The sequence below is a fragment of the Vicugna pacos genome, chromosome 2 (genome assembly GCF_048564905.1).
Source record: "Vicugna pacos chromosome 2, VicPac4, whole genome shotgun sequence".
Classification (NCBI taxonomy): Eukaryota; Metazoa; Chordata; class Mammalia; order Artiodactyla; family Camelidae; genus Vicugna; species Vicugna pacos.
In genome coordinates, this window is record NC_132988.1 from 78350237 (window position 1) to 78373427 (window position 23191).

Genomic DNA, 23191 nt, shown 5'->3' on the forward strand with positions numbered 1-23191 from the left:
GAGGAGCTGTGAGTGGCAAAGGGGAGAAGTAGGTGGAAGCCTCACTGACTGCTCATCTCTCTTCTTTTTTGGCTCTAGCTTCTAAATGGGCTCCTATAAGGCATTTAACAGAGTGGTTGAGTTATTTGTCATATGATCAACATTAGCAGCTTTGTGACTGAAGCTCTGGGTCATATGGTTGGAAGGTAGACTATAATTCTCTCCCAAAGGCACAAAAGGTTCATGACAATAGCATAACTAAATGTTGTATCTTGATGACTGAAAACAAGCGTTGTAGCCAGGTAGTCGGGGCAGGGCTAAGTGCTGCCCTTGGGGAAAATTCTTGGTGCCCTTGGGGAGTAAATTTGGCCTCCTGAGCAGCAAGATTGTTTTCATGCCCTGGCCAGGGCTTCAGAGAAATCTGAATGGACCTCAGTAAGTCAATGTGTGTCTCCAAGAGACTCAAAGCACAGCATCTGAAACAATGCGAGCAACGGAGCTACATCCTTTAAACGTGCACCTGCATTACTTCCTCATATGTTTGAATTTGGATGGTCAGACATTGTCAGAGGTTCCTAAGTAATTTATTATTTTTCAAAGTGTGGAATCTGTAAGAAATTTACTAACTACATTTAATGTTACCCACATACTTAAAAAAAAAGTGGTATATTTTTAAAATAGACCTGAGCTGTTGTAATGTAGCCTAATATTTTTTCAGTAGTGATCCAAAATGAATCAGCAGGGCTTATATATGATGGTAAATGCTAACTCATTAATATGGCCCCCATTAAGTCTCACCCCACTTTCCTCTTAGGAATTACTTAACAGTTCAGAGTATTTTGTGTGCATGGATGATGACATTTGACTAGACTTGAGAAAATATGATCTGCTAGCTAGTTACATACACACCTGGATGGGAAATATAGATGTATGGTAGTGGAGCAATGTGGCATTGACAGGTGCTGGCTTGCTGAAAGGTCTGGTCAGCCTGAGGTCGTATGAACATCATTGCTATTTTCCACTATTGATCATCGCTCGCTGAACATTTCTGAGTATCTTTTGTGTTTTGTCTCCCAATTATGGTTCATGCAAGCTAATTACAGCAAAATTATAACAGAGATTTACAAGGGGAAATAAGGTTTGAAATATCCCAGATCAAAACAAAGAAGAGATTATGCATTCTGGGTTTGAATCCTGCTATTAACTGATGGGTTAATTTATTTACCTCTTTAAAGCCAAGATTTTACACATTAATGAAATGGAAATAAGTGCCGTAAACATTATAGGATGATTTTGTGGATTAAGAACAGAAATACATGTGAAGTATTTAGCGCATACTAAGTACTCAGAGCTTGTTAGCTTTCTCTTCTTCCTACCCCAACTTGTTCAAAGAATCTTTGAGAACATTTTTCATGTCAATCTCTACTTTAAAATGTTCCATTTTAAAATCTTAAATTGAAAAGGAAAAGAAGTCTCAGGATAAATGAGTTGTGTCAGATATTTCTTATGCATATGATTTAAGTGGAAAATTACTGGGATATTGCCAGTCTTTTGAAATATCTCAAATTTCTCACCTGGGAAAAATGGAGGTTATGTAAAGAACTGATTCAAACTGTATCTAAAAGCAGAATGAAATGACCAAAAGCTCCAACTGATTATTAATGCAAATCCAACTCAGAGCCTCTCTGGTGACACAAGGACCTGCAGCAGGTCTCAGTGGCTGTGGGTTCAGCAGAATTGTTTCTGAGTATTTCTGATCTTCACCATGTTTTTCAGTCCCCATCTTCTGACTTATGACTATGGACCTAGTCCCTCCTTGGTTTTGAGTCTGTATTTCTGCTCACAAATTGAAGTCGAATATTCTTCCATTGCATTGCGGATCAAGTAAAATTCTCGAGCTTTTAACACATCTACTTCTATTCTTTTTTTGTGATTAATTTGTGGCGTGTAAAAGGTAACATTTATTTTCCCCAAATACATTTTATGTTGATTTCAGCTTATCTTTCCAGTACAGTAACATCTTTTTAGATATTTATTGTATCATATACAGAATTGTTTATCTTCTTAGCTCAGTGTTCTTCAGTCACTAATAGAACATGACACGCAATAGCACTAGTACCCATTCTGATTTCAATCTTGAAATCCACAACTTTGGTCATGGGTGGAATAAAGACCTGTTTGCACTAGCATCTAGCTCACATTTCTCAATACTGTTGCTACTACTACTGTTCCTACTAGTACTACTGTTACGATTACTACAGCTAGTACTGTGTTGAATACTTTCCAGCTGTCCCTGCACACCTTACCCTTCTCCACCCTATTTTGTGTATTGGGACGCTGGCCTGTATGGACCCCACTCATGGGCTTCTGAGCTCTCTGGCCTCTCATTGGGTTCACCCATGGGGTGCTGGCTGGAGACAGGAAGGAGGAAGAGGGGTAAAGTCAGGGGATATTTTTCTCCTGGCTCCCTCCCTGCTGACTTCCTATGGGTTGGCTGCCTCTCCTGAGTACAGTCTATGGCTCCCTTAGGGAGACTTTATGCATGTCATGATTATCACACATTTTGTGACAAAATGGACAGTTACCTTAAATATACAGCTATTATAGTAATATCAATTTATGTCTATTGCAAATTACCGTTATAGATTTGCTGACTTATACATATGCAATGCATAAAAACATGCATAAAATTTTATCATCTTTGGATCACTGTATTTGATGACACTGTGTTGTTGGGTTTTAGTGATAGTTTGAATGCTGCTTGAAGCTTGACATATAACCCAAATGTCACAATTAAGTTATTAACTGGATAGGGAAAAACTCATACTTAGCACTTACATGTTGCTTTTCATCATTAATGTGTATGACAAATAGGAGTTAATCAATAGCATAGCAGTGTATTCAGTAATGATCTTTTACTGTTGCTTGGTTCATTTCAGTTCAGAGGCCTTTTACTAGTAAGCCCATAAAACTGGTGACAACTTTCAAGTTAATAGACAAGATTTATTTGAGCATGTCTTTCTGCATCTCCTGTCTCTTCAATTGCTTGGCTTCCCACTGGACGGTGAAACCCTAAGGGCAGAGATTGTCTTTTATCTCTATATCCCCAGTGCCTAGTATAGGACCTGACACCTGGTAGACATTCCAAAAAGTACTTGTAGAGTGAATGGACAATATAGCAAAATATTGAGGTGATCATTGATGTTGTTTCTGAAACCACTGTAAAAAGTGTCTGGTAGCAGGGAGGAGGGTCCCAACCATTTAATGTTAGATGTTTTCAATTGAAAACAAGAGCCATGGTTTGAAACTTTCTAAAATTCATGCCAGTATTTATTCAAAGCTACAAAACAGCGTGTACCAAAGAAATGGACACATCCCACCATTTCAAGGGATACTGATGACTCTCCACCCACCACTGGCAGCAGTCTTTGCTCCACGTAGCTCTACTGAATGCATGGAGGTCATGCTGCTAAAGCAGATCTTGGAGATTTTCACCAGCAATGTGCATAGCTTCCATCACTCTTCTCTCGGTGCTTTGGATGTTGGGAAGAGTGTTGCGTCTGTCCTGACTTTTGAAGAGAGTTCCTGTAGCTTTCCAAGGGGGCGACCAATTCAAGGCAGTGGTGATGAGCAGCCTTGACAAGCAAGGTCTGAAATGCTAGGCATCTTCATCACTGCTTGTCAACACCCACATTAGAGAACAGGAGAGATGTTTTGTAATGAAGAAAAAGAAGACAGGCAGAGGATAAATTCTATGTGGAAAATAAATAATTGCTCAGCTCTGTGTTTAAAAAAAAAAGACATCTCAACTCTATGTGTCAACAAGCATGAAAAGGATAACTGGAAACAAGTCAAGTTAGTGTTAAATCAGGGTTAAGAAACCATCTTTGAGACAATTCAGTCTGACCCCCTCATTTTATAGATGAGGAAATTCTGACTTCCAAAGTATAAAATGACTTTCTCAAAGCCAGGGTTGTTTCTACTGTTTTCCTCAGTACCATATTCATTTCCACAGCACTCAGTACTCAATGCTCTATTTAAATTTTATTGGTAATTTAAGAATCTAAACTGAGTTATGGACATAATTCTCCCAAACATTTAGTGAGAGTTGATTTTGTATTAAATATGGGTCATGTGCAGATAAAACATTCCTACACTTAACTAGCTCTAGTGATTGATCTATACTTATTCTTGTGATAAAAGGCAAAAATGAAGCTTCTTTAGTTTAAATTCTTTTTATTTATTTATTGAAGTATCATTGACTTACAGTATTATATTACTTTCAGATGTACAACATAATGATTTGATATTTTTAGAGGTTACACTTCATATAAAGTTATTATAAAATTTGGGTTACTCAGAATTAACTCTAATTTAGAAGTAACTCAGACTCTAAGAAGTAACTAGACTCAGATTAAAAAACAAAACTTAAAATAGTTCTTCCCTTACATGACAGGTAATGTCAATTTGGTTTAAAATAAATAGCTTTAAAAAAAATCAAAGAATCTAGTATTAAGAATTCTATCAACTTGGCTTCAACTACTTGTAATTTATTCTTCTATTACTATGCTCTCATTTTATGGGACATTTTATTCTCATAGACACCTATTTTAATTTTTGTTCAGTAATAAATGTAACGAGATTGTGAAGCTGATGTGCTACAGGAAGAGGTGGAGCTGGAAGACTTAGAGGCGGAGCAATCCTTGGAACAACTATTTAAGAGTAATAAGTGATCTCATCTTAACTATACAGAACACTTTTCTCCACCAGCACTGGAGAGGGTTTCAGAGAAGTGTTTTTCTGGAGTGGAAAAAAAACATGGACAGGAGACAGGGCAGCTAAATGCTGCGTGTACTTTTTGGAAGATTGTAAGGGACAGCTTCCATGAAGGTGGACTCAGAACCAGTTGGCAGGAGATGACCATTTGATCAGGCATTCCTCAGGAGGAATGCCTGGCCACTCCCAAGGTACAGAGTTCAACAGAGCCTTGAAAGAGCTGGGGCAGGGGGGCATCTCATCACCTAGCTAACCCCTGGGGGAAAAGATCCACATTCAAATGGTTGGAATTTGAATTGTGAGGCGGTAGTGGCAAGTAATTAGGATAGAGAGTTAAATAGGGTCTGGTATATAGAAGATGCTCAATTAACAGTGAATGAATGAATGAATGAATGGCCTATGAGTCAGAATAAGTAGTTTGAATTTTGTCTGAGGCCAACAGATTTCCAGCAGATGATAAGATCAAATTTGCACTTTAGAAAGATTTGCACTGTGGAGAATGGATTCAAGTTGGAGATAGGGAGTCCAGTTAGGAGGCTTTGGCTGGTGGTCTGAGTAAAGGCAGTGAGTGGCTACTCAATTAATTTTTGGAAGATTGACTAGTTAACATTTTCTATTAATTAAAATAGTTCATATAACTATGTGATAATAATTTGCACCATGTGTCTCAGATAAACTGAGAAGTGCTTTTGCCATGCTACCTAGAATATAATGAAATTAAGGATTTCAGGAAAACACAGTAAGAGCTCATTTGTCTAATGCAGTTGGAACCATTACGAAAAGTTGAATAAAGCAGGACATGATTAAAACATGACACACACGTCTTAAATGTTTTACCTGACCTAAAAATGTAAGTACACTTTCATTTACCAATTTTTCAGTCCGGAGCCAGAAGCCTTTTCATGGAGCATGAATCTCATTAGAGTTACCTGTGTCCTTTTCTGCATACATCAAACACATAATACATTTTTATAATATCCAACTTCATTTTGGCTCGAGTAGACTCTGGTGAAGCAATTTGAAAAATTTTACAGTTGTTTTTTCCCAAACTTTTATAGTTGTTTTACCCACATCAAATTTGATAGCAATATTTTGTTAGCTATCACTGTAAGGTTTTGTAAAGCAGTCACTTTATTTTTTACAGCCTATTGGGCACCTCACTTCATCTTGGTCCACCTCTCATTGCAGCTATTATCGCAGCCACAGCGTTTGGCAGGTATAAACTGACAGTGCTCAGTGTCAGCTGTACGTTTGACCAGGGCTTTCTAATGCCACAGCATGACATGCTTTCGGTGTGCCTTAGGGAAACTCCCCAAGCACAGGTTTCAGCAACCTCACAACACATGGGTGCAGCCACCTCATGCGTGTGCCAGGGAGTTATGCCCCAAGGGAAACCTTTGATCAGTGGGGGATGGGACCTGTAGACACATTGGACATGGCTCCTCAGAGGACCTGGGGGGATTCTGCCCCTGCTGCTAACAACTGTAACCTGCTCGGTAACACACTGTTAGCTTGGCTTTCTGATCTTTCTGGTTCTCCACTCTTGGGATCACAGTAACTGCCCGCATGTAGAGCCTTGTCTTAGGCTTGACCTTCTGGGAGGCAGGTCCAACTAAGACATAGAAGCCACACCTCAGACTCACATTATCTTACCAAACGTTTAATTGTATTACATCTTTATAACAAGTGCAACTGGTATAAACAGGTTTGGGAACAGACCTAAGTAACTGCCCTTGTTAACATCCGCTGCAATTATTGGGAACTGGAGTGTGCCAGCCTCCGGCCGTCAGCACGCCCTGCTTTACGTGCGAAGTCTGCTTTACCGCGGGAGGAGAGGGTATCGGCTAATCTGATGATTTCGTTACGTGGAGGTCGGGTAAGACGTCTTCTACGGAACGTCGTTCTGTAATTCATCAGAATTTATGAGATACGTTTTGCTAGCCCCGGGCAAGAGTGTGAAGAAGATGAAGCTTGCCTTTGGAGGTTGTAATCTACTCTTTCTGTGCTTTATCTTTCTCAGAACTATTCTCTGCATGCTTTGTTTTACCAACACTGGTTCTCAGAAAATTCCAATGCTCATTTACTCTAAGGAGTAAAGTACTAACAATGCTTGATATGTGGCCATCTCTCCCCCACCCTCCAGCACCTTCAGGAATGGTAGCATTTTTGCATAAAAATATTATACCACTAACTATTCACATTTAAGATAATAATAAATGAATCCAAAGAAGAGGTATGTTTTGAGGTTGGGAGGGAGTAAAGGTAGGAAGAAGAAAACTTTTTGATGTCTTTAGAAATTTAGGTGTTCATTTATGCTTATTGAACTTATAAAGCTTGCTCAAGAGGATTTCTCTATCAATTATTGTTTGCCTGCTTCACAATTTTTTTTACAAATAGATCTTTGCCTGGAGATTGTTCTTATATCCTTCATTAGATAAGAATCTCTAGCGGCTCCTTCTTTTTTCAGTCATCTATCTCAGAACTGATTGAAGTAATAAGGAAATTTGATTTGGAAATTTCCAAAAAAAGAGAAAATGCTTGTATTATGAGTATTACATGCCAGACACTATGAATTCTCACAAGCAACCTCTGAGTACTGTTTTAATCACTTCATAGTTGGGGAAACTGAGGCACAGAGACATTAAGATACTTGTCCAAAATCACAGTAAATGTCACAGCTGGCAGTGGCCCTAGTTTCAGTTAAAAACAAACAAAAAAGATTAAAATGTGAATAGAAAGCAAAAATCTTGGTAGAAGTCCTGGGATTGTTACATTTTAAGATAACTTTAGGATCATATTTGGAGGAAGTCCTGCTGCCGAACAAACTCAGCTTTGGGGCTGAGTGGGGCTTCTTGTTCTCAGAGCAGACTCCTCTCTAGAGCAGACCTCAGGAATGACTGTATTAGAGAACATGTTCTCAGAAAAGCCATTTCTGTGGGCTTCTAACAAAAATATGTTAATTAGTAATTTTCCAATGTCATCTGTAGGTGCCAGGCATCATTTTCCTTCTGCAGCTTTATTCGGGCAATCAGCAGAGCTCACATTTTACAGATTGCAGTCATTCCAAGAGGCGTCACTCTGTGATATGTTCTGTAATTCTGACTTTTACTTTGCAGTGATGCTTTCTGCTCCCTCTGTCATTGTCAATAGTGTTCAGCTTTATTTATTTTGATCTGTTTTCTATTAAACACTCTATGTAATAGAAATGTATGCACCATTTTTTTTTTCCCTTGGAGTTTTCGTATCGTGGAAATTCTGTAGTGACAAGTTTTGGCACTGAGTTTTAGCATAGTCTATTCCCTGAGGGTTACAAAAGATTCATTTTATAGGAGGATTAACAAACACTGCATTCACAATTACATGATAGGTTGATTTTTTTTTGCTTCATTTAATTTCCATGTTTTTTTTTAAAGTTAGTGTAAAAATGTTGAAGTCCTGACTTATTAATGCTGACATCTTTGCAACAGAGTGTTCCTAGAGCTTTTATTATATTTCTTGCTAAATCTGATAGAGCAGATATAATTGCCATCAACACTATAAATTTCAAGCTAGATTTTCTACCACATTGGCAGAAAAATTATCTTCACCAAGTTTTACACAGACCACAATTTATTTAGATTTTATAGTTGTTTCTGAGAAACCTTTACAGCATTCTGTTAATTAAAACTCACTCTGACATGTAGGCTCTAATAGTTAGGAAACCCTGAGATTTTATCTCACTTACACATTTACAGCTAACAATTATCCCTCTCCGAGGTAAGTTTTATCATCCCACAATGCATCTGGGCTGTCCTATACTTGTTTGAAATATATCGTGGGACAGCAGCTGCTTTAAAGAGACTTTCAATGAAGTATGCTCTCCTATGTGCCCTGTCTTTAGGAATTTTATTTTTCTGGTTGTTAGATATTCTAGGTCCTTTTCAGCTAAAAATGGATGATATTAGCAACTCATTTTTAATTCTTCCAGCTCCAATTTTGCAAATAGACATTATCCTTGTAAACTTGTTTATGCAGACTAAATGTAGGAAAGTTTTGCCTTAACTCCCTAAGTCCATAAAACATCAGCAGTGCATGCCTACCCTATATGATGATGTTAAGTTGATAAGAAATGATATCATGTCCCATTGACATGGTAACCAGTGTAATTGTACCTTGTGTATGGTTTTCTTTGTATATGGTAGAGTTTATTAAAAAAAAAACTATGAATGAGGTAAGAGCGACTGAGCTAGTTAATAAAAGCAGTATCTTGTTAATTTATTGACTCTACAATGCTCATAAAAGTATGCTATTTTCTTATATATATCAGAAGTTATATTCTTCTGATCAGTAAGTATTTGAAACTTCTGTGCCCCAAGAACTGGGGATTTAAAGATTAAAAAAACAGGGACCCTGTCATCAAAAACCTCTCAGTCTGATCACACTCTTATGACCACTTTTCTCTCCAGATGCTAAGGGTATCTTGTCTCTGGATAATCTTATTTGAAATTAAACTAGTAAATTTGAGCTAAAATTTGGTTTATTGGCTACTTGCTGACTAGTGATAGGATTGGCAATAAGCCATTTTGTGAATTATAGGCAATACTGCGTTTTGTTTAGAGGAAAGTTCTGAAAACTGGTAGTCATTACTGGCCTGTAAGTATTTTATTTGGCGTCTACAGTGGGGTTTTGGTTTGCCTCTTTGGTTGTCTGGAAATACTGTTATTTGCCCTCACCTTTTCCTCACACACATGTGTGTAGGTCCATGTGGTACTTCCCACGGGACTCCTTCCCAGCTTCTGTATCTTTGAGAAGTCTCTCAGACCTCTCCTGATCTGACCCTGCCTTTGAAGACATGCTTCCAAGCACCAGTGAAGGGTGAAGGGACTTTTCTTAGCAATCCTCTCCTGCCCCCCGTCTCAGGAGTTTGCCCCCTTCCACCAGGGAAAGCCCTGCTTGCCTCAGAGGTCCTCCCTCACTTCTCCTGGTGCACCCCCGGCCTTCACTATACCACTAGTGTGCACTTGGTGAAGGCACAGCTGGGAGACGGGTGCAGACTTGTTCCATGGCTGGAGCTCCTCAGAAGACCACCTGCAATCCCATCCTACATGCAGTTATTGAGTTCGTGACAAGTTTGGCTGTCTATGGCCAATCCTTCTTTTTCCTGCTGCTTTATCAAATACGAAAATATCTGTGTCTCTCTCTTGTCCTAGGAAAGGCACGTCATCTTATTTAGGTTTCATAGTGTTCTCAACTCCCGATGGTTTAAAAACTACAGCAACAGACCTATGATCGGGTAGCTTAGACATCTTGTTCTGGTTACTGGAGTAGGAACAATGGTGTCCTGTGAATTTCTGATGTCCTAACCAGAAGTAGAAGTCATCTACAATGTCCAAAAAATTTAGATTAATTACTGACACTAAAAATGTTGAGATTTACGTAACAATCTTATTTCTGGCTTCTCTTAAAAAATAAGATGCTCTGGCAAGTTTTCTAGCCACCATGGCTGGAGCTGAGCAATGGCTGCCCCATTCACATGAAGGGGATGTGGCTTTTATCTGTTCCTTTATAGGACCATGCTGCATAGTATTGTCTAATGCCTGGACAGGTAAAGAAGCAGAAAGATACACTATAAATACTTTGTTTGGGTTCACATAGCATTTTAAATCAGGCCATTTAACAAGCCCTTAGTGTGGTTTCTCAATGTGACAATATTCTTGATCTTTTTCAAGAACAATGCAATTCTAAGTCCTTCTTGTGGGTTCATTAGTGTTAAAATCTATTTATGAAGGCAAACTTTCCCTTTCAAAGTAATTATCCTTCATTGAGTGAAAAGATTTGTTGAAATGTGTTATCTCCCCAGAGCTTATGAGATTCTCTAACAGACTTTTCTTTAAGTCTTTTGTTTAAAAGTGTGCATGTGCATGTTGTGTGTGCGCGCACGTGTGTGTGTGTGTGTGTGTATTTCTTATCAATAAAGGGACTGACTGAGACTATTTTGGCCATTATTTGAAAAAGATATGATATGAGTAGAAGAAAAAATAAAATATATATTTAATAAAGTATCAGCAATACTTAAAACTTAATCAATAAAGAAATTGTACTGCCAGTTTAAAGACATTCACTTGCACTCTGTATCAAGGTCTACCCTACCAAGAACAAAATCCCTAACTCCCTCCATTCTTTCCTTCATTCCTTGATTCCTTCCAATATTCATTTACTATATGCCAGGCACCTTGCTAGGCACTGGGGAAGTAATGGAAAGCCAGTCAGACCTGAGTTTTACACTATGGATGCAAAATGGATTTAACCTTTGGGGATGCTAAATAATTACCCAAAATGTGTGTGGTTTTATAATATATAGTGTACTATGGAAGCATATTACATGTGTTTCACCATTACTACCCTAGAAAATAGTGTGCCAAATTGGGAACTGTGTACAGGAGAATAGGGTGATCATGAGCATCCAAGGCTGGGAAATCATGAGCAAGCATGAGGGTTTAAACTTCCTGCGTACTTAGAGTTACCAAAACCATACACTGAGGGTCCGTGGACTTCATTAGAGCAGGACAAGCTAGATGATGTTAAGGTTGAGTTATCACCTCCGGTAACTTTTGGTTTCCCACAATTTCTAATCATAGGTTGCCTTTTCGCATGGTCATTAACCATCCTCCAACCAGTTCCAAGGGTCACAAAGCCTATACACCTTTAATTTTTCTTTCTTAAAGCTATAACTATGATGGTAGAGCATCTAGAAATTAATGTTAATTCATTTCATATCTAATTTGAAAATTCCTTTGAATTATTTTCTTCCCTCATTCCTTTTTAGGAAGAGTGCTGAATTGCATAAATTTCATTGACCAAAATCTTTTAGAGTATTATGAGATGTGACAAAGTAATACAAAAATTTTTTTAAAATATTGCTATATATCCCCAATTTTTGTTCCTTTGGAAGTAGTTGCCTTGAGATTATTCCAGTGAATACACTCTTGGACTTCCTTTCCAAGCCTATCACACTTTCTCTTGAATATCCTGAGTGGTAGAATATTTTCACTTATGGAGGATAGATTTTCTTCTTGAAATCAGCCAAACATATTTAAAATTCAGTAAGGCAGGGTAATGATATTTAGGGGAATGAGGTTGTTGCTGTTCCAAAGCTGTTAAAACTATAAAGCAAGTCTGTAGTAATCATCTCTGAAAAAGGAGCTCTAGAAATCATTTGGTACACAAGGATATACATGAAAGTCCTTCTAAAATTATTATGTTGGAGGACAACAATCATTTGAATATATAATTTTTTTGTATATTTACTAAAAATCTGCCTTACCAGAGGGAATTATAATAAGGCTCAAAAATAATTAAAATTCCAAAAAGTATGCATAATTCAATAGTTTATTTGATAGCAAAATGTGGTATTATTCATGCGCAGTGGCTTGTAAAATAAATGACCTATATTTCTTTGTAGATTTTTGTATTTATAATGTTAAAAAACCTTATCTAGGTATGTTGCTTTTAGATTAAGAATGTGCTCTGATTTAGTTCTAAAATAATATGACACATTCTTGAGGTACTTATGACTAGCATTTTGAATTTTATATATAGAATACTTTATTTAAAAAAACACATATCATGATTTTGGAAGTAAGGCAGGGCAACTAATGAACTATTAGTGAACTATTCAACCAACTTTGAATAGCTTGTCAGGCTGAACAATATTTAATTTATTAGAAACAAATAAGAAAACAAAATGCAATTGGTCTTGGAGCACACACACACGCACACACACACACACACACACACACACAGTAATGCTCATCTTATTTGGCTAATGTGTGTAATAGTCTTAGCATCTAATGGACTTAACAAATGGTGGTTATTATTAAGAAATGATATAGAAAAATAACAATTACCTTTTACATACTTGAAATTTTCTTATGTTTAAGAAAAAAATGTTAATATTTACTAAATGTAATTTTAATGACATTCATATCTTGCTTTCTTTTTACCAGGGTCTACCATGGTGCAGGTGGACAGTTAGTGGACACTTCTAGTAGTTTTGGAATCCATTTCTAAATCAGAACATATAAGTTATCTAATCTCAAAACTGGAAGTTGATAGTCACTATAAAGGAAAAAATATTTTTCTGGGAGAAGTTACACTTTTCTTTGAGATCAAAAATTGGGCTAAAATTATATGTTAAGAAATCTTCTAACTTTTATTATCATGTGTCTGTGTATACATAGGAGCTCTAAAATTCTCCTAGTATGTGACTTCTGAATCAGCAGTATTATTTCTGTGCTCTACAAATATCGTGTGTTTACTTTGCTTTTGTAATACATCCATGTGCGAGGGCCAGATGTTTAAATTTGTCTTTTTGTGGTTGTTGTCGTTAAAGAGATTGTCATCCCTGAGTATAATCTCAGGGAAAGTTCTTGGGCCCTACTTCAATAAGAAAAAGCCTCGTTTCTGGTTAGCAAGTCAAAGGAAAGGGCTTTTTATTATATGAGAAATGGAACACTGCATTCCTGTAGAGGAAGCAGGCATTCACCTTTTGATCCCTAATGTGGGTGCCCAAGTTTGTAAATTTAATAAAAAGATAAAAAAATATGGGAGTGTTTTTATCTGAAGCAATAAACTCTGATTAAATCTTGCCAGTTTGATGCTAACGGTCTTTCTGGGTAGCATGAAGGAGAGCTTGGACAAGATAATAGTGGCAGACAAATGTGAAAGAATATGAAGTTTTAAAGAGCCTTTCAGACACTAAAGAGTTTAGGAAATTAAAATAATCAGTGTGGTTTTTCATGTTCCTCAATAGTCTTAATTGCCTAGGTTCATTCACTTCTCTGTCACTGAGTATATCTATCTCCTCCATTGTAATGGCTGTTCCTTAGTCTGTAATGATTATCTCTCATGTTCCTTTTTATTAATTTTTAAAAATAAAGGTGGGCCAGAAAGTAATATGCATATTATCTGTTGAGTCTAACAGGATGCCAGTCAGCTAAACCTCATTGCTCTATACAACTAATGAGACAAGTCTGGGAAAGGAGAGATGCAGACAGGCATTTATAAAAACATGTTAAAAAATGGTTTTTGTCATTAGGTTGAGCAGAGGCTATAACATATAGGGAAAAACAGTGGTTACTCTAAAGTGTTATAAATGCTTGGCTGTGGAGACACATCTTTAAAATATTCATGTCTAACTGATCTGAAAAAAATCAGAAACTTTAGATGGAATGCTTTATACTAACAGATACTTAGTGCAATTCAGTCTAGTTTATATATGCATGTTTATACTTACATGCAGAGTATGATACGGTCTTTAGTTAGAGTAAATGGTAACTAATGTTGAGATTAACTTATGTCAGTTCTGTTTGTTAGTTTTACATCTATCACATTTGCATGAAGATGACATTTCGATATGGGAGGTGAAGGTTTGTGTTATCATTATGGAGAGGAGGCAGTGATTGCCCTATTGGTGTCGCCTTGATCATTTGTTCTGGTTAGTGCTAACAGTAATCAAGGAATTCCAATATTGCCTAATTTCTGACTTGACGTATAGCTTACATTTTTATTTAGATACTGAACTGAGCTGGCTTCTTTTAAGGTTGCATGGCTGTAGTTATCCTAAAACACATTAGTTTGGCACAGCTTTCAAAAGTGCACCCTCTGTGAGACAAAGGGTGCTATAATGGCTTCTGGGATGATCTATTATTTTTGGCATGTAAAAAGAAGTTATAATGCTGTTCTTTAAAATTTATGTTTCATAATAAAATGAATAATTCATTCACTCATCCACTGACAAGCAGAATACTTAAATTAATGTCTCAAAGTAAAAAAATCAGCACCAAACCAAAAAGCTAGGATTGGAGGTAGGGAAAGAAGCCTGGCTATTAGGATATAATACATTTTCAGAAGATAACCATAATATAAAATGAGTCTGAAAGTCATTTATAAAGAACAGGATATTAAAAGCTATAAGAAAAAAAAAGACCATTTATCTATTTGTGTACTATTTTGAAGACTTGAGCCAAATGTTTCATCAGTGATTTGGGCGCCTTCCAATAAATTGGGCAGGGTTGATATGTGTGTGTGTGGGGGGGGTGGGCAGCCATCTCTTTTCCTTTGAGCTTGGTTTATTTAAACCTTCATTAATTCAACAAATGCCTATTGAACAGGTGATACATAGACGGCAAGCTGCCAGGCACTAATTTGTACACAAAGAGACCTAAGGCTTGGAGAAGCCATACCTAGGTGAACTTAAGACAGGTTAATTTTTAAAATATTTCTGAAGTAAATTTTTAAATGAAATTAATTTGTTAATGACTAAGGATGGATCGATAAATCTTATTTACTGTTTCTCTTTTACAAGTGCAACAACACAATCATCATCTTATCATCAACGTAATGGTAATGACAGCAGTCAAAGCGTATGTCCCTAGGCACTGTTCTATGTGTTTCACGTGTATCTACCCGGATACAGTAACTTGTGGAGCAGGTGCTATTATTATCTTCATGTAACAGAAGAGGAAACTGAGGGACAGAGAGGTTAGGTAACCTGCCTAGGGTCTCACAGGTACGAAGGGTGGTCAGTCTTAGCCACAGCCCAAGCTTTTCGATATCAGAAATGCCATAGGTGCAGGTACTTACTGGGAATCGAGTTGCATGATTCCCTGGCAACATCTAGCGAGCATTCTAAGATGTTAAAATCCTGAGGACGTTTTCGTTTTGGTTTCCCAGTTTCTTCAAAGTTGTCAGTAGCAATTTCCATATAACTAGAAACAAGTCAAGGATCTTGGTTTTAAAAAGGAAATGATTTGAGTATGAAAGACCCTCTTTTGCTTAGACTTGAACATTGGCCTTTACAAAGAACTTTTATTTTCTAAAACTAGGGCTTATGAGTTTGACTAGTGTCAGTCTAGGGAGTCGCAAGTCAAATAAGGATGGTCTCTGAATTGGTTAGATTATATTCACAATAGATGCCTTTTGGAATGGGAGCCCTGTGAACCTGACCACATCACTTTCCTGGACCTCATGTCTTCCATGAGGAAAAGGAGGGCATTGGAGTAGGTCGTCTCCTGTACTCTGGGAGTTTGTATCTTTCTGAGCTAATTTGGCTCATGAAGTTCTAGAATTAATTTAAAAAAGATTTTAGTGAGGCAAATCAGCAGAATTCAGATGGGTAGAAACAGCTTTACATGAGAAGTTGTCTTTGTTCAATGACATATAACTTTGGCTAAGTCAGCTACCTTACAGTGCATGAATACATACATTACATGCTGTTTCTTACTGATTTAAAATAATTGTTTCTATTCTGAAATAGGTGTTATTTTGTTTAGTCAGGAAGTTAATTGTCATATTTAAACATTTGGTTATAATTTCCCATCTGTTGGCTATGACACAAAGTAAGTTTCTTAAGAAGGGATGTCTAGGTTCTAACAAGAAAACACTAAACGTAGAAAACGCAAAAAGTGTCACAGGCAATGCTGGAGTGATTATGTGTTCATTTTCCTGCCTCTTGAGGAACACTGTAAAAAATGTAATATTCTTATGTATTACAGGTTTGTGGGTATTTTTGCTTCTATAGATTATATAGATATATAGAGATAATATATAAGGTAGTATCTATGGGTAATGTCTTACCTAAGGTCTGTGACCATATTTTAATACATGATTGCAATTTCCTATTTGAAAAATGGCTGATTGAATATAGTGTCATGGAGGTGAATTCACCTATTCTTTGAAAATAAGACCTTGAGCCCTTGATATCTTGGTGAGCCTCTGTCTGATGTGTGTAACAGATGAGCCATCGTTCCCAAGGTACGAGTATGTGTGTGTTTTTCTGCACAATATACTCTCATGAAGAGGTGGTTCATGATAAAAAGGTTGCTTCTTTCTAGCTTTGTCCCCTAGGGCAAGCCATTAACCTCTCAACTGCCATTTTTTCAGCTTGAAAAAGGAATTTTTAAATCTACTCTGCAGTTTGGGTGCTTTGTTTACAACGTACATTTGTTGTGACTTGTTTTACATCTGCTCACACCCCCTAAGTATGAGGGGCTGCTGTGGATGAGCCCTGAGCTCTTGAGAGAGGGGAAGACTGGAAGGGCGCTGTCTTCTCACTTGCTCTGAAATCTTTGCCCCTTCGGTCTAGGGAAAGGGAAGCTGGGGCTCGGGGGGCATCTTCTTACCATGTTTGGTGCACACCAAAGTCATTGAGAAGAGAAAACTAAGGTAACAAAGTGTGAATTTTTTTAAGGCCTGCTTTAAAAAAATAGTAAATGGTAAGTGTCAGTTTCTTCTGAATCTAGGCTTCAGGACAACGGTGCCCACTGGTCATTGGTGGATTTCACCTCTGTTTTGGGGAGCAGCAGGGGTGTTTAGGGCCTCAGCCCTTCAAAATTTAGCTCCATATTCATTTCAGTTCACAGGAAAAATGAATGTTCTCAAAATGACTGTTGGTCTTGTTGGTCATATGTTTCCGTTTCTTCAAATGCATTACTCACTTGACATATAATGATACAAATTTCTACGTACTCTCCTACATTAAACAGTTTTCCCTTTACCTCGTGACTTTTTGGCAGCTTAAATAAGAAGAGAGTCCTACATTAATACTCCATTTGAGAAGTTATATCTATCTAAGTAAGAGTATGTCCATCTACAGAGGAAACTCAGTTTATTACTTTTCTCATAAATTGGGGGGTTCTAATTTACATTGAGAAAAAATGTTTTAAATTTACTTAAAATATAAGAACAAAAATTATATCAGTAGAATATAATGTCACTTTTGTTCTCTGGGAGATGGATACATACACACACACATACTCTTACACAGACATTATTGAGATATAGCTTACAAACAATGACACACACAGATCACAACAGGACAATCATTATATATATGTAACCACCACCCAGACGTCCAGCCCTACTCAGCCCTCAGTCCCACTCCTCATTCCGGGGGTAACCACTCTTTTGTTCTTTACCACCATATATTAGTTTTGCCTGTTTTTGGACTTCATATAAGTATAATCACACAATATATACTTTTCTGTGTCAAGCTTCTTTTCTGCCAAACATTATTTCAGTGAGATTTTAGTCATGTTATAGTATGAAGCAGAAGTTTGTTCTTGTTCACTGATGTGAGTTATTTCATTGTATGATTGTATTACAGTTTAGTTATTCGTTCTTTTGTTGATGGAAACTTGGGTTGTTTCTGGCTTTTAGCTACGATAAATAATGCTGCTATGAACATTGTTGTAAATGTTTGTTATAGTGGACATAGCACCGGGAGTGATTGCTGGGTCATAGGATAAAGCCATATTTAGATTTAGTAGGTGGGCTGAAAGTTTCCCCAAGAGGCTACTTCAGTTTACACCCCCATTGGCCATATATGAGAGTTCCACATTGTCACTAACATTTGACATTATGGGAATAGATCCTTCTACGTCCACCATTTTAGATGGTGTGTGGTAGTTTTTCATTATGGTTTTAATTTGCATGTCTCAGCTGACCAAGAATATTAAGCTTCTTTCTATGTTTATTGGCTATATACTTCACTTTTGTGAAGTGCCCGATCAAGTCTTTCCCCAATTTAAAATGAATTTGGGTTGTCTGTCTTTCATTATTGATTTGTAGTTGTTTATATATCTTAAATGAGTCATTTCCTGGATACATGTATCGCAATTATTTTTTTCCAGCCTGTGGCTTGCTCTTTCATTTTTTAAATGGTGCCTCTCAAAGAGTAGAAGTTTTAAATTTCATGCACAGCAAATTATCTTTTTTCTTATGGCTAATTGTTCCTTTTCCAGTTTAAGAAATATTTGCCTATCTCAAGATCTTTAAGACATTCTTCTCTATTTTTTCTAAAAAGTTTATTGTATACCTTTCACATTTGGGTCTCTGATTCATCTCAAATTAATTATTGTTCGTAGTGTGAAGTTGAGGTCAAATTTCTTTTTCTCCCCATTTATTGAAAAGACTCTCCTGTCCCCACTGGGTTGCAGTGACAGCTGTATTATAAAGCAGGTGACTGCATCTTGGTGGATTTGTTCCTTGGTTCTCCATCCTGTCTCTTTGGTTTATTTGCCTATCCTTGGGCTGAAACCTAACTATCTTAGTTATCTTTGCTCTATAATAAGCCTTGAACTCTGGTAGCAAGTCCTGCAGCTCTGTTGGTCTTCATCTTCTAGATTTTCTTGACTATTCTAGGCTCTAATTTCTGTAAATAAGTATTTAAAGCTCTAATTTTGAAAGATTTTTAAAGAAATTTTGGGGAATTAATAAGAAAATTTCCAAAGCAAGAGACTGATTCTCAGACTGGTTCTGATTGTAAGGTATTTGGTGAATGAATGGATTCTTGAGATCTTAATTTCTGTCAATACAGAATAGGACTAAAAAATATTCATCAAGCTCCCTGGATGGCTAAAACACAAAAGATGATAAATATCTTGAATTCAATACTAATATATTAGTGTTGCTAATTTAGGGATGAGAGGAACCCTGAGGTTCAGCTAGCTTAAGCCCTTTGTAACACAAATGAAAAACTGTAATGTTGGGTGATTTTCCCAACTCTGCCTCTGGATTCGTAAGCCAGATATCTTTCTGCTAAAGCTTGCCATCTTCTAATCAAGCCTATAGTATTTCAGGAAGCATTTGTCTGAATACATATGTCTCTCGCATCTACCGGAGGAAAGAAATGTGTGACCTTAAGAATGTTAAACTTCAATAAAGGGGAAAACAGTTGATAAGAACTGTGCCTTTGTAACGTAGAGAGACGCTTAATTAACTAGAACTTCATTGAAAATTGCAGTGTAAATCTTTACAAATTTAATCCAAGTCCCCATGAGTTATGTTTCCCCCCGTCGTGCAGTCCAAAAGATTTTAAATCACCACGACACGTCTTGATCTGAGAACAATGTTAGTGTTTGCACACTCTGTGCCTTCTCCTTTGCTTCAAGAGAGGAAAACGCCTGCTTAATTCCACTGGCAACAGCCAGATTTTGGAGGCTGAACATGAACAATCAACAATTAAAATCCATTTCAGTTACTATGAACCTGAAAGATGAGGTACGTCATTGACAGTGGATCTCTTCCTTCCTCAGCGCTCTCCCTGAAACACTGTCAGTTTCCCTTTCCTTTTATTTCATTATAATCACTCTTCTGAGACGATGTTGGGGTTGACTCTTCGTCAAGGTGTCCAGCTGAAAAATGGTTCTCTGATCCTGCTGAGGCAGGGACAGAGGAACAGCAGCCCACATCGGCTGCAGATGTGCAGAGTGGTAACTTTGGGAGGCAGTGATAATTAAGGAGCATATGGTCCGTAATAAATCTGTACAGTAGTGCTAGCTGGTATTAATTGAGGGATTAAGAATAATAGCACATCCTTATAAATAGTGTGTTAAATCTCAAGTTACATTTCCTGGGCTTAATATAGCTCTGTGTAAATTTGGTGGTTTTTCTTATTTGATATAGTATATGAAGTGTGAGAAGATTTATGATATAATTTGTGTACATGTACCCTGATCAAAATGGCTGCGAAGGGCCTGATAAAACATGAACATCTGGAGGTACAGATGTCACTCCCATGAAGCTGAAGGCTGTTTGACAGGGAGCAGGACCATATGACTGTGAGAGGAGCAGGGCTCGGAAGTGCCAAGTTTCACGTGAGTTTGATTGAAATGTGTTATGAGTGCTTAACATCTTGATTGATAGGTTTAGATGAAGAAAACTATTCCCTAAGCTTATGCCTACTTTTTTGTTTCATTTTAGACTCGTTCTTTATTTTTACACTATTCATGGTGATGATTTTTACCAGAAAAGATACTGAGCTTCTAAGCTTGGAAGAGAGAGTTCATACTTTTGAAGCAGGGAAAGCAGTGTTGGAAAAAGTAAGTCATATTCATGTTTTGCCCTGGCCTGATATGGTGTTAACAGCAAAGAAGGGAGAGGTGCTGAGTTCTGTATTCATTTGTATGTATTCAGGATCTATATATTAATTAATATCCTTAAACCAGCTACAAAGAGTCAATAATAGATATATTTATATAAATATAATTATATATAATATTGTATATATTTGGAAAGATATCTTAATGCATTGCTAGTGTTATCTTTGTTTACTAGAGTCATAGGAGATTTTTGTTTCATTTTAATTATCTAAATAAAATAAATAAAATAAATAAAATGGTGTTTTTTAGAAAAGAAATACTGAGTGGGCTATTTTCTTGAAATGAGAACCACCAGAGTTCCAGTTCTAATCCACCAATCTTTCACTGACCCCGTGGCTTCCTTCTGGTCCCATCAGGGTTAAAGAAAGACTACTACTTTTTCTTTTCCTCTCATTATTGTCAAAGCAAAATAAAGTGAAACATAATTATTCCTGTTAGTTAATATAACATACTTCCTAAGTGGACTAGTGAAGAATATTTGAATCTGACAACTATTATAAATGTAAATGAGCAAAAACATTTGGGGCCTTTTGATGATGGATATAACTTTATAAAAAAAAATGCCTATTGGGAAATTCTAGAGGCCAGACTTTGCAGATTCCTAAAGGATCCTTCCTAGAAAAAGCATCACCTCAATATCAAGTCAGTCAGCTCTTCCTCTGATGAGTCAACATTCCACTGGTTGAAGAGTTAGGGGAATAGTTTTAAAAATTCTTATCTTTTGCTCCCACTGGAATAGTCAGAGCTGATTCTAAGAGTAATGGCTTAGGCCTGTATCCTGGGCCAGGCCTTTGGAGACTTAGATGAAAAACTTCTGTCAATTCCCAGAATCCTCTTGGCAAGATCAAAGTATGTGTGCCATCTTAGCTAATATGAATTTATGTATATAATAAGTGGATGGTCTGCCCATTCATTTGTTAGATGTAATGTTGGATTGGGAACAAAGGATAACAAGAGCAAAGTAATTAGGGCCCTCCTAAGTTTCCCTTGTGCAGTGACAGAGGATGATTATATTAGCACAACCTTTGGAGTTAAATGGTAATCTTAGCTGATCAGCAACCCATTTTTCAGCCTATGTCATTCTGTCCTTTTCTGGCCTCCTCCTAACCATACTGTAGATGAATAGCTACGCTCTCAGATTTACAGTTCTGCCAGTGCCTAAGGAAGCAGCTGCTGATGCTGTGATGATGCATGCAATCTAGAGATGCCAGGCTTTTAGTTCTGTCTACTGGGGACTTTTTTCCCCTTGCTGGTTTCTAATGAGCAATTTTATATTTCATACTGGCAGTGCTGCATTACAGCCTGAAGAAGGGTTAATGGCCCCAAAGGTTTGATATGACTTTGACATGGGAGCATAATCTACCCTCAAGGGAAGGTTAAATGCTGCTGTGGAAAATTGCTTTAGCATGAGAATGCCAGGGAGAATTTCTGAATTACTCTTGAAACTAGGAGAAAGAGAAGGAAAGAGACGGACAGACACAGAGAAGTGGACACAGACCACGGATGTGCACAGCAGGTAGCACACTCAGCTCTCTTCCTGGTGCTGGAAGGGGTTCTTTAACTGTATGAAGGCAACAGAAGGGGTTAGCTAATCGACCAAGCATATACTCGATAATGATCTTAACCATGCACATGTACCTATGTGTATATACATATATGCACACACAATTACTATATGTTACACACATAATAGTAGAACTAAGTTCTGATTTTTTAACTACCAATCTTTATTTACTGTAGAGTAAATGAAAATCATGGGAGAGCTGTGTTTCCTCTTTGCCTTGTCTGTATCCTCCCCTTTCTTAGTCCTTGTTTTATGTTTACATCCATGTATCATAACTAGTTTCAAAAAACACTTAGTCTCTGTTCAGAATCAAGTTTATTGTCTTAGGCAACTGCATTTCCATAGTGCTAGACTTTTCTGTTCCTATTTGCTACTATATCAATCTGTGTATTTATAAGAGTTTCATGAGTTGAAAAATCTAATTCAATGCATGACTTGTAAAACATCTGTCAGGTTAGATTTTATAAAACATTTTTGTTGCAGCAATGAGAAGTTTTTCTTTTGGCTTGTTGTTTGTTCTATCAATGATACTTTGGCTTTTGGTTGAAAAAAACAAATACCCATCTTGGTATATTGTTGCCTAGAAAAGTATGTCTCAGTTTCTCAGAATACTCAAGCTATGGCTGTTTTAAGTATTAAACTATCAGATGTCACCTCCAACATTATCATTTCTGTTTAAGACATGCAATTACTGCTTTCTTGGGATTTTGCTACACAAATGAAAGAGTTGCTGATTTAGCCAGACAGCCAGGTGCAAAAAACTCCTTTCTTGTTGGATGTAAAAAATAATACCTTTTATTGAAGAAATGCAAACCAAATATTTGGAAAAATTTGGTATCAATAATTTGATAATTGTTTTCAGAAGAAGTTGTAATAAACAGTAGAAGAATGTTGCCTGAAGCATACACATGTGCACACACAGAAAAATCTCCAGAACTTATATTCAGATAAT

At 37.0% G+C, this 23191-nt stretch overlaps 1 long non-coding RNA gene across 2 annotated transcripts in view; it reads left to right on the top strand.

Annotated features, from left to right (window-relative positions):
* LOC140700265 (uncharacterized) overlaps nucleotides 1-23191 on the top strand; it is a 48371-nt gene that overhangs the window by 9414 nt on the left and 15766 nt on the right. Inside the window, exons 1-2 of one of the 2 annotated variants that reach the window (XR_012078643.1) lie at nucleotides 20220-20390; nucleotides 20497-20615. This is a non-coding gene — a long non-coding RNA (uncharacterized lncRNA). Of the gene's footprint in view, nucleotides 1-20219; nucleotides 20391-20496; nucleotides 20616-23191 lie in introns of those variants that run through there. The other variant, XR_012078642.1, reaches the window with a different exon arrangement.